The 11722-nt window shown below is 51.1% G+C and overlaps 1 long non-coding RNA gene across 1 annotated transcript; it reads left to right on the top strand.

Annotated features, from left to right (window-relative positions):
* The first annotated feature begins 3611 nt into the window (after positions 1-3611).
* On the top strand, positions 3612-7265 carry LOC119618542 (uncharacterized). The gene is made up of 3 exons (XR_005234887.2): positions 3612-3924; positions 4033-4219; positions 4680-7265. It is a non-coding gene; the product is annotated as an uncharacterized lncRNA (long non-coding RNA).
* The last annotated feature ends 4457 nt before the right edge of the window (positions 7266-11722 follow it).

Raw genomic sequence — 11722 nt, 5'->3', positions numbered from 1 at the left:
TTGTATCCGTAGGGTTTTGTGAGGCTCCAGCCCTTCAGCAGACATTTCCTGGGCATCTACTGTGTGCCCGGCAGGGCCTTCTTAGATCAGGTATAAGGCAGGAGGGAAGCGTCGGGAGTCCCAGGCCTGCTGCGTCTCTAACCATGGGCAGGTGGCTCAGCATTACCTCCCCTTCTTCCCCACTGCTCTTCCCCATCCTGGCTTTTACTGTATCTCCTCTAAAAGGGTGTGAGCTCCACGGGGTACCCATGTGCCTTGAGGAAGGTCTGCCCCAGTTTGTAGTCAATATGTACTTTCTGAATAATTATCGCAAAGACTAGTTCTCAGCAGAGAGCTTTACACATAGGAGGTGTTTGATAAATGGCAATTGTTCATGCAATAAAGAACAACAGCAGGCCAGGTGCAGTAGCTCACGCTTGTAGTCTTAGCACCTTAGCACTTTAGGAGTCTGAGGCAGGATTATTGCTTAAGCTCAGGAGTTTGAGACCCCTGGGCAACGGTAGTGGGACCTTATCTCTTAAAAAAAAGAAAAAAATGAAAGAAAGACAGGAATATATCAGCCAGGTGTCTTGGTGCATGCCAGTAGTCCCAGTCAATTGGGAGGCTGAGGCAGGAGGATGGCTTGAGCCCAGGAGTTTGAGGCTGCAGTGAGCTATGATTGTGCCACTGCACTCCAGCCTGGGCAACAGAACGAGACCCTGCCTCCAACAGCAACAACAGCAAAGAAGAACAGATAGCACTGATGAAATGCCTATTAAGTGTAAAGTGGTGTTCTGGGCATTTCACATGTATTACATGCAATTTAATATTAACAAAATTACAAGTCTTACATAACTTAATATTCACAAAAAACAAATTAGGCACCATTATTATTCTTATTTTGCAGATGTGGAAACCAGGGCAAAGAGAGGCAAGGTAACTTTTCTAAGGTCATGTGGCTAGGAGGTGGTGGGGCTTGATTCAAATCCAGGTCTGTCTACTCCCGGAGCCCTTGTTCTTAACCACTGCACTATCCCAGTACTTGTCTAGTATTCAGCGTTTCTTTTCCAAGAATGTTCTAAGTTAGGCCTGTGCTAGTGGGAAGTGGAAGAGAAGGGGAGGATAGGAATCAGGTGGGTGAGGCAGAGCCAGGTGAGCTGGGGTCCTGCCCCCTATGGCAAGGCCCAGCCCTATGGGGTGGCATTGGACAGGAAGAGGGGCAGTGAGACAGACAGGCATTGGGGCCACATGTCCCGTAAATAGGCTACCTCCTTGCCAGGCCCTGTGCTGGGCTGGTGGGGCGCCGTGCTGGGCGTGACACACCCTCCCTGCCCTCAGGAGGCTGTCAGTCTAAACCAGCTACCATTAGTGGTGACCTGAACACAGCCTGCAGGAGGGGTTTTGGTTTTGCCTGCATGATATTTAAACATTTTTAAAACATGAATTGCCTCGGTCCACACCCCTCCCTAGTGTCACACGTCAGCTTTACTCATGTGTCCCACCGGCTCGTGAATGCCCTGAGCAGCTTTGTTCCCTTGTCTCCCCAAGCCAGCAGCCCGCAGAGGGGGGGCCCTCTGTGGCTGGCACACAGCAATTGCCCTGGCGTTCTTTGCTTTGCCTCCTGTCTGTGTTTGAAATCCCGAAATCACCACCTTGAGCTCTGAAGCCCTGCGACTCCGAGGCTGCAAACCCCTCCCTGGCCCCAGACGTGCAGCCTGCAGCTTGAATCTGAGGACTCTGGCGGTGGAGGCCAACTCCGAGTGAGTCAGACTTGGTTTTAAGTCCCAGCATCACTGCTAACCAGCTGAGTGACACAGGGCAAGCTAATAAAATCTGTGGGGTCTCAGTTTTTCTCCTCTGCCAAATGGGGATAATAGCTCCCTCTTCATCTGGTGATGGTGAAGGGTAAGTGCGTTGATGCAGGCTGAACACTTGGCACAGAGTAACACTCTTTCTTTGGAGGCAGCTCATGTAGAGCCATTGTCACTGGCAGGAAGTCCTTCCATACATCGGGCTGAGGTCTGCCTGCTTTATAACTTCCATCATTCGTTTTCCTAGCAGCATAAACGTGCTTCTCTTTCCATAGAACGGTCCCTCAGTAACCAAGGATCATGCTAAACATCATGGTGTTCTATTCAAGATCTGCTACATCATTTGTGGAGCCCAGTGCAAACTAAAAATGCCAGACTCCATGTTCAAACAATCAGCAAGAACTTCAGGATGGTGACAGGAGAGCTCTGAGCCTCTTCTGAGGGCAGAGCCCCACGTGGCTGCACGTTACATCCCTTGAAGCTGTCCCTGTTCTCACTGGGGGTCCATGGTCTGGCAGCATCCTCCAGTACCACAAGACAGGGTCTTTCCACAGCTGAGCAGGGCAAGGACAGTTTCTAGCTGGACCCAGGGGAGGCCACCTGCAGGTGTGGCCTCTATGTCTGCAGTTCACGGTGGGAATCTGGCTCACAGGACCCAGCCTGCCACCGTCCAGGGAGCCGCGGAGATTTGGGGATTTCTCCTCTGCAAAATGGGGAAACAGCTCCCTCTTCATCAGGTTCTGGTGAGGGTAAGTGGCTGATGTAAGCTGAATGCTTAGGCAGAGTAGTGTTTTGTTGTTGTTGTTGACAGCACATATATTGAGAGCAAAGCACACAAATCCAAAGTCGATCGTTTGATGACTTTTCACGTTGAATACACCTTGATCCTCCCGGATCAAGATCGAGAGCCTTCCCGTCACTCCAGAGAGTTTCCCGTTACTGCCCACCTCGTTTCCAGTTACTGCCCACCTGTGTCCCTGCTGAAGAGATAACCATGATTCTGACTTCCTTGACAGTAGATTTCTTTAGTCCATTCTTGACTTTCTATTGTTTAATTTTATTTTTGTATTTTTAGAGACAGGGTCTCACTTTGTCACCCAGGCTGGAGTGCAGTGGTGTGATCATGGCTTACTTCAGCCTCCATCTCCCCTGGGCTCAAGTGATCCTCCCACCCCAGCCTCTCAAGTAGCTGGGACTACAGGTGCACGACACCATGCCCACCTAATTTTTTAATTTTTTGTAGAGATGGGGTCTTGCTATGTTGCCCAGGCTGGTCTTGGACTCCTGGGTTCAAGCTCCCACCATGTCCTTCCAAAGTGCTGGGATTATAGGCAGGAACCAAGGCACCCAGGCTTGACGTTCTGTAAACAGAATCCTGTGGTATGGATTCTTCTGGGTCTGACTTCTTCAGTCACAGTTAGGCGTGCTAGGTTCACCCTTGCTGCTTTGTTCCTTTTCATGGCTCTGCAGCTTTCCTTTGTGTGCAGACACCACGACTTGTCCCTTCTCTTGTCATGGGCATGGGTTGTTCCCAGGTGTTGGCTCTTGCAGGTGGGGCTGCTGCGGACACTCGTACCATTGTCTCCTGGGTTGCTCCCTGCACACTTGTTCTCCTTTCTCTGGGGTCCTTTGCCAGGACTGGGAATGCTGGCAGAGGGTGGGCTTGTGTTCAGCTTTAGTAGATATTCCTGATCAGTCTTCCAAGGTGGTCATACCGACGCCCATTCATTGCCATCTGCAGTGGACGGAGACTTCCTGGTATTCCACATCCTCCCCAGCACTCGGTTTGCCGCTCTTACTAATGTAGCCATTCTGATCAGCATCACCCTTGGATTTTGCAGCTGACCTAAGGAGGCTGAGTGCCAAGACCTGAATTTGCTGCTCCTCACTGACCACTGGCGAGGGCTTTGCAGCCTGTGGCCTTCACCCTCAGCCCCTGGGTGCCCCTTCCCCTTGGAGACACTTGCAAATCTGACAAGCATGGGTTCTGTGACTTCATCTGAGTGACTGATGAGCACCCAGAAGAGGACAGACCCCACTGCAGAGAAAGCCGGGGCTTCCTCTTAGACAAGCCCCTCCCAGTCGTCGCATCTTTCACTCATGTCCTCTCCCAACAAAAGCGTGGAACAGAAAGGTATCTGCTCTTCACAGCGTCATATGCTCTATGTAAAAACAACTTTTGGGAGTAGAGGAGGGAGCAGACCAGACATTTGACCATGTTAAATTTACACCGTGATTGTAGGTTGCAGCCTCCTGCCTGAATGATTAAAATATGAAAAAAATACATCTCAGAAACAACAATAACAACCCCAGCCCTTATGGCGTACTCGCTACAGGGAGGCGCTGTGCTGGGGGCTTTGTAACCGGAGTGGCTCCATGTCAACTTCTCAGCAACCCTTGGAAGTTGGTGTTATCACACCATTTGACAGGTAAGCTACGACCTCCAAGCCTCAGTTTCCTTATCTGTAAAATGAGAGGGAGGCAGAGGGAGATTCAACATGTGCAGAGGAGGAGGCCACGGGAAGACAGAAACAGAGACCAGGTACAGGCAGAGAGCAGGCAGAGGGAGGCAGAGACAGAGACCGGGATGGAGAGGGAGAGGTAGAGACCGGGGTAGGGGGGAGGCAGAGACTGGAGGCAGGGACTGGAAACAGAGACCAGGCACGGGGAGAAAGAAACCTGGGAGGAGGCAGAGACTAGAGATAGAGACCCGGAGGAGGCAGAGACTGAAGTGATGCAGCCGTGAGCCAAGGGACACAGGCACACAGGCAGCCATCAGGAGCTGGCAGAGGCAGGTAGGACCCCAGTGGGGCCTCTGGAGGGAGCCTGGCCCTGCTGACACTTTCATTTTGCTCCTGCAATAACTGATTGTGAACTTTCGTCCTCTAGAACTGTGAGAGGATCAACGCTGCTTGAAGCCACCAGTTTCTGGGAATTTGTCACAGCAGCCCAGGAAACACATGCGCAAGGTTTGGAGATTGGTCTTTCCATGTCTAGGGTGCATGGTGCCCATTTCAACACTCTCTGCCCTCAGTGGCACATTTAGGCCACGCTGACTTCGGCAATGGTGAGGGAAATGCAAAGGTGAGCCAAAAATACCTGGTCGCTATCTCTGGGGGGACGTAAAACAATAGCAGCTCATTCTCTCAAAGTCCAGGAGGCCAGAAGTCTGGAATCACGATGACAGCGGGGCCAGCCCCTCTAGGGGCTCCAGCGAGAATCTGTCCAGTGTTTCTCTCCCGGCCTGGTGGCTGCTGGCTCCTTTGGCGATGTGTGGCATGTGGATGCGTCACAGAGATCGGCAGGCAGATCTCTGCCTCTGTGCATGGTCTTCCTCTCCGTGTGTGACTCTCTGCGTCTTCACTTTGGCTTCTCATAGGGACATCAGTCACTGGATTTAGGGTACGCTCAAATCCAGTATGACCCATCCCAACTCAAGACATTTGAAAAGACCCTGTTTCCAAATATGGTCACATCTGAGGTCCCAGGTGGATATGAAATTTGGGGGACACTACGCAACCCAGCACCATCCTTTTTTGTGGGAGTCACCCACTTTGGTTTCTGAAATGGGGACACACGTTACGGTGGAAATGAGCACTCGGGGCTGCCTGTCTCGGAAAGGTTGTTGAATCAATGGCACGTTGATTGCTTCAACAATCTAGGAAATACTACGTAAGCTTTCTTTAAACAATGCCGGTATGGCCACAACACCCCCCAGAATCCTACCATTCATTCATTCACTCACTCATTTACTCATTCATTCATTCATTCAGTGTTCAGTCCCTATGATTTGGTTATGACCAAAGCAGACACAATCACTGACCTCAAGGAGCATGTGTTCTGGTGTAAGAACTGACGCTGAGGTACCCCTGACTCTTTGCTTATTCCTCTGACAGCAAAAGTTGTCAGGAAAACAGACAGAAACAAAACATGCCCACTCTGGACCGAATTGTAAATCTTTATCCCTTTCTCCTCACCTAAAGCCCAACAAAGCAATTTGAAATTCCAGACCTGCGACCACTGGAGAAGATCACCTTTCCCCAATGAGAAGCAGATCAACATTGGCTCAGGCTGAATCTGGGAGACAGACAAGGTCTCCTTTCAACATCGTGCCTCCAGGGAAACCAGGCCAAGTATCGGCCCTCCAGAGGCAGCTGCAACTCTTGGAGACCTCCCCACTGAGTCCATACCCCTGGCCCAGGGCACTCAGGCTGCTTGACCAGCCCTGCCCCCTGGCCAGCCTCATTTCTCCTGTTCTCTTGCTCGGTGCCCCTAGCAGCAGTCTTGCACCTGGTCCACTGCCTCCCACGCCAGGGCCTTTGCCTTTGCTCTTCCCCTGCCTGGCATGGTCTCATCATTCAGGGCTCAGCCTGAATGTCACCTCCTCCTGGAAGCCTTCCCCTGGTCTCATTATGTCCTACCCTATCACCCTGTTTCTTTCCCTTGGGTCACCAGTAAGAACCTGGATTGAGTGTGTGCAGCTGTCTTTTGTTGTCTTTGCCTCACTAAACTGTAAACCCTTTGACAATAGGGATCTGTCTGGTTTGTCTGCCGTGTAACCCCAGCTTCCAGCCTAGCACAGAGAAGGCTCCATGGAGACACTGACTGTCAGATGACTGCAGACCTCCCCACAAGGAGGAGGGAAGCTGGCCTCCAAGGAGGCGTATCCCACGGTGTAGTGGTCTCTGGCCGGGGTGGGTCATTACGCCGTTGGTTTATAGTGCCATTTGCTTCGGCCCCTTTTGGTGGCATCCCAGGGTTCAAAATGACCGAGCAGCTAGTGTGGGGAGATGGGACACAGTTGTCTGAGGTGAGGGGGTCTGTATGTGCCTCTCCAGCAGGGAACAGCCTCGGACATCAGAAACCAGATTTCAGCATTTAGGATGCAGCCAACAGCCAAATTGCTTTCTTGGTTTTATATATGGGGGCTTTTTTTGGTACCATAAGGGCAGGTGGACAGGGCTGCCTTTGCTTCCTGGAGGGTCTGGTTCCTTTCGGGAAAGGTCTCAGTTGGCCAGTAGAGAAACAGCACTGAGTCGGCCCATGTGGCCAGCGAGCACCCCTGTGCTTATGACCGAGGACGGGCTGTTACTCTGTTCTGCAGGTCTGGAAGTCATTTGGTCAAGTGGACTTGGGAAGGAGAGAGGGAAGGGCAGACAGCATCCATGGAGACTGTCACAGAGAATGGAAAGAGAATGGGATCTGCAATCTAATGAGCTGGTATATCTCAGCAGCAGCAGCAGCAGCAACAACAATAATATGGAATTCAGGCCAGGCATGGTGGTTCACGCCTGTAGTCCTAGCACTTTGGGAGACTGAGGTGGGCAGATCGCTTGAGCCCAGGAGTTTGAGACCAGCCTGGGCAACATGGTGAAACCCCGTCTCTACACAAAATACAAAAATTAGCTGGGCATGTTGGCATGTGCCTGTAGTCCCAGCTACTTGGGAAGCTGAGGCAGGAGGATTGCTTGAGCCCAGGAGGTGGAGGCTGCAGTGAGCCATGTTTGTACTACCACACTCCAGCCTGGGCGACAAAGTGAGACCCTGTCTCAAAGTAATACTAAATACTGAGTTCATCTTGCATTCCTGCTACATGCTGAGCACTGCTCCGGCGTTCACCTGAATTACTTTACACAGTTCTCGTGAGAACCCTATGAGGTAGGTCTCAGTACTGTCCCTTTGTACAGACACGGAAGTGGATGCCCAGAGAGGGTCACTTGCTCCCATTTTTTTACTTTTTTCTTTTTTTTTTTGAGACAGAGTCTGGCTCTGTTGCCCAGACTGGAGTGCAGTGGTGTGATCTCTGCTCACTACAGCCTCCACCTCCCAGGTTCAAGCAATTCTCGTGCTTCAGCCTCTTGAGTAGCTGGGACTATAGGCGTGCACCACCATGCCTGGCTAATTTTTGTATTTTTAGTAGAGACAGGGTTTTGCCATGTTGGCCAGGCTGATCTCGAACTCCTGACCTCAAGTGATCTACCCGCCTCGGCCTCCCAAAGTGCTGGGATTACAGGCGTGAGCCACCACAGCCAGCCGTCAGTTGCTCAGTTGGTGAAGTCAGGATTCTAATTCTGGCTATTGAAGTTTGAAACTGAAGTTCCTATCCATTAATGGAAGAACCCAGATTTGGGAGTTTCCTGGAAGACCCACCTAGGGTGGGAGGTGAATTGATTGGAGCAACACCGACAATGCCCACAGTAACAACCCCAGGGACGCTAATAGCCTGGCCGTGGGAGCAGCTGCTATGAACCTGGCCCGGAGCCGGGCCCTGGATAAAGAGCTTCATGTACTTCATTCCACGTTCCCAGCAACTTCCCACAGCCAGCACGTCACGGGTGCTTGGGAGGTGTTACTTGCATATTTGTTGACTCAATCACTGAACAACTCTAGGCGGCCGTTAATTTTATCGCATTTTGCAGAGGACAGCACTGAGACTCAAAGGAGCCAACTTGCCTGGTGATTGCCCCGCTCAGCGCTAAGGACCACTTCTGGACTGGGATGGCATTTCCATTAGGCAGCTGTGAAATTAGGCCAACCGGAAGATGTTGTGAACTTTTTGCAAAAAGAACTATTATTTCTGTTGCATTGATGTTAGAGATTCTCCTATGAAATGATTTTGATTGCAGAAAGTAACTTTAAAATGTTATTATTACTAACCTGTGGTGGTCTCTTGCCATCCCCTTCTGAAAAGTCATGCCAGTTGGTGAATTCTGGACATGTGGGAGCCACTTCTCAAGGTCACAGCATCCGGGTACTTGGAACGTGATCCCAGGTCTGGATGATCACACAACTCTGCCACCTAATCAGCTCCATAAACTAAAGGTGGGTGGTTTCGCCTTTCTTCGCCTTTTCGGGAAAGCAAGGCATTACAAGAACCAGCTCTGGTACATTCCTGAGAAACCAGGATGAAGTGCGGATTCCAATGCCATTTCCTGGCACATGGTAGACACCCTAGTGTAACCCCAGGGTCCCCCAGGCCTGAGGGCAGGCTTAGAAATGTCAGAAATCAACCCAGAGCAGAGAAATTAAGCGGGAGAGGCAAGCATGTTTGTGGGGAAAAAAAATGCCTGTGGGATGGAAGACTACAGTGATAGATGAAGAAGCAGAGGGCTTTGACTTCTGGTAACAACAACAGAAACTAAAGAAAATAGTGATGTACATGCACAGTTTGTCAGTGGAATGTCCCAATGCTGAAAGTAAGTAGGAATATAAGGGAACACTGGGGTTGGCACCAGGGAAAATACCTCCAGGCTGGGGGAAGTGATCCAGTGGCTTGCAAAGGTGGAAGAGGCAAGTCCAGCCAAAGTCGAGGGTTGGGGGAGGTTGCCTGGAGGATCCCTGGGTCTGACCACAGCTTCACTCTTGAAACTTGATCATCTCAGCTGCCTCAGTGGGTCTGGTTTCCTGAAAGCCGGGACAACTTAGCAGAGGTCCTTGGGCAAATCACTTCACCTCTCTGGGCTCAGTTGGCTCCTCTGTAAAATGGGTGGAAACATACAAATGCTGTTGTGGGGTAAAGCCCTTGGAGCAGTGCAAGGCACCAAGCGGCCACTCAGCTCTGCTTCCTGTCCCTTGTAGGAAGGAGACAAACCCCTAGTCCCTGTGGGTCCCTCCCCCAGCACCTGCACACGGGGTTGGGCAGACAGTGGGGAGAGAAGGGACCGTCCTGCAAGGTGAGGGGAACTTCAGACAGCAATTTCTAGAATCCAAGTTCTTCTCTGGGTTCAGTCTTGGGTTGGCAGCTGCCAGGCACTTCCGGGAAAGGCAAATAACAGAATTGCTGGTGTCGAGCGGTGAAATAATACAGTCCCAACAGTGCACGCATGTGCTTTGTAACTCATGAGATTTTGATATGCTTCCGGCTGTATCCCCAGGATACACAGCACTATGCACTGTGCCTGGTGCATAGCAGATGCTTAATTAACAACTTGAATCAAAAATTGAATATAGTTCTCAAGGGTGGCAAAGTACAGCCTGTGGGCCACATCCAGCCTGGTGCCTGCTTTTGTACTACCTGCCAGCTACGAGTGGCCTTTACATTTTTAAATGGTTGGGAAAAGGCAAAAGAATAATATTCTGTGGTACATGAAAACTATATGCAATTCAAAGTTCTGTGCCCATAAGTAAATTTTTCTGGGGTATGCAAACAGGCTCATTTGTTCACATATTGTCGATAGTGGCTTTTGAGCTATAAGGGTAAAGCTGACTAGTTGTGACAGACCTTTCAGCCCACGCAGCCTAAGATATTTACTCTCTGGCCCTTTAAGAAAAAGTCTGTGGCTGGGCACAGTGGCTTATGCCAGTAATCTCAATGCTTTGGCAAGCCGAGATGGGAGGATCGCTTGAAGCCAGAAGTTCAAGACCAGCCTGGGCAACAAAGTCAGAGCCTATCTTTACAAAAAAATAAAATAAAATAAATTAGCCAGGTGTGGTGGTACACACCTACAGTCCTAACTACTTGGAAGGCAGAGGTGGGAGGACTGCTTACGTTCAAGAGTTTGAGACCGCAATGAGCTATGGTTATACCACGGCACTTCAGCCTGGGCAACAGAGGAAGTCTCTGTCTCGAACAAAAAAGAAAAGATTTGCCAACCCCTGATCTAGACCAGTTGGTCTCAACTTTGGCAGCACGTTGGAATCACCTGAGAGCTTTAAAAATCCCGATGCACAGGCTTCAGCCTCAGAGATTCTGACTTAACTGGTCAAGAATGCAGCTGGGACGAAAGATTCTAATGGGCAGCCTGGGCTGAGAACACTCCCTAAGTGCTGGCTGTTAATTAGGACTCCTCTTTTTGGTGGTCAGTACCTCCCAAGCATGAACAGGGCATCAGAACACCATGGGAAGAGCAGCGCCAGGCTCCTTCCAGAGATCCCTGAGCTCAAACTTGCAGACTCTCAGGCTTGTGGGGCCAGGCAGGAACCAACATGGCGGAGTGAGCAGGTAACGGAGCGCGGCCTGTCTCAGGTCCTCTGTCTCCCTCTGGTCTCGGCAGATGGGCTCAGGAGGGTGTAGCTGCAGGGCTGTGTCTCCTTTGTGGGCCAGCAGCATCTCTACATGTTTCCTGGCACCTGGTACCATGTGCTGAGCGCTGGCCATCGTGTCCATCTATTTTGGTGGTGGTAGAAGCAGATCCCAGGTATCGAATGCTCCCTCTGTGCCCGGCAACTCTGTGCCACCCTACGAAGGGGGGAGCGTCTTTCCTTCTGCTGGAGAACTTTTCTGAGGCTTGAGGAGGGTAAATCACATTCCCACAGCTGCCTGATTCCTGCCAGCCTAGGGTTTGAAGTCAGACCCGTCGGGCTCCAGAGGCCACTCTCTGAGTCCCCGTGTGCTCCTGCCAACGGGAGGAAGAGAGAGCTAAGCCCGTCTCTCTCCTGGGAGGCTGGGGCGTCTGGTTTCTTAAGTGATGAGCACCGCAGCAGTGGCGGCGGCACCGTCCTGTGGCTTCTTTCTCACAAATCTTTTATTTTTGGCCTGAGACAGCTAATGCGTGGCCAACGTATCCTAGGTAACCAGGATGCTTGGAGCAAGCTGTACCAAATCTCCATGCTAAAACCATCAGACGGCTAATTTGGGCCTCTCTAGTTATTTATTTAATTATTTTTAGACGCCTGTGTATCATTTTACACACTTTCTTGACAAAATGCAAGCGTCAGGCACACGCGTGCAGGGCATTGGACCATGTGCCTGTTCCTGTGTGCACACGCTCACTGTTCCTCTCATTGGTGAGCCTCCCGGGGCCTGCGGGTGAGGCGGGATCTGCCCAGGCCTCCCTCTCTTGCCTCTTTCTCACTCTTCAGTGGCACATCCCAAATGTCAAGCCCTGAGGTCTAGCTCTGGGTCATGGCTTCTCAACTTTGGCACTGTTGGCAATTGGAGCCGGGGAACACTGCCCTGTGGGGCTGTCTGAAATGGGACCTGCAGGAGCGTC

This window comes from Chlorocebus sabaeus, chromosome 2 (assembly GCF_047675955.1).
Source record: "Chlorocebus sabaeus isolate Y175 chromosome 2, mChlSab1.0.hap1, whole genome shotgun sequence".
Taxonomy (NCBI): Eukaryota; Metazoa; Chordata; class Mammalia; order Primates; family Cercopithecidae; genus Chlorocebus; species Chlorocebus sabaeus.
This window is presented reverse-complemented; position numbering and strand designations above follow the sequence as displayed.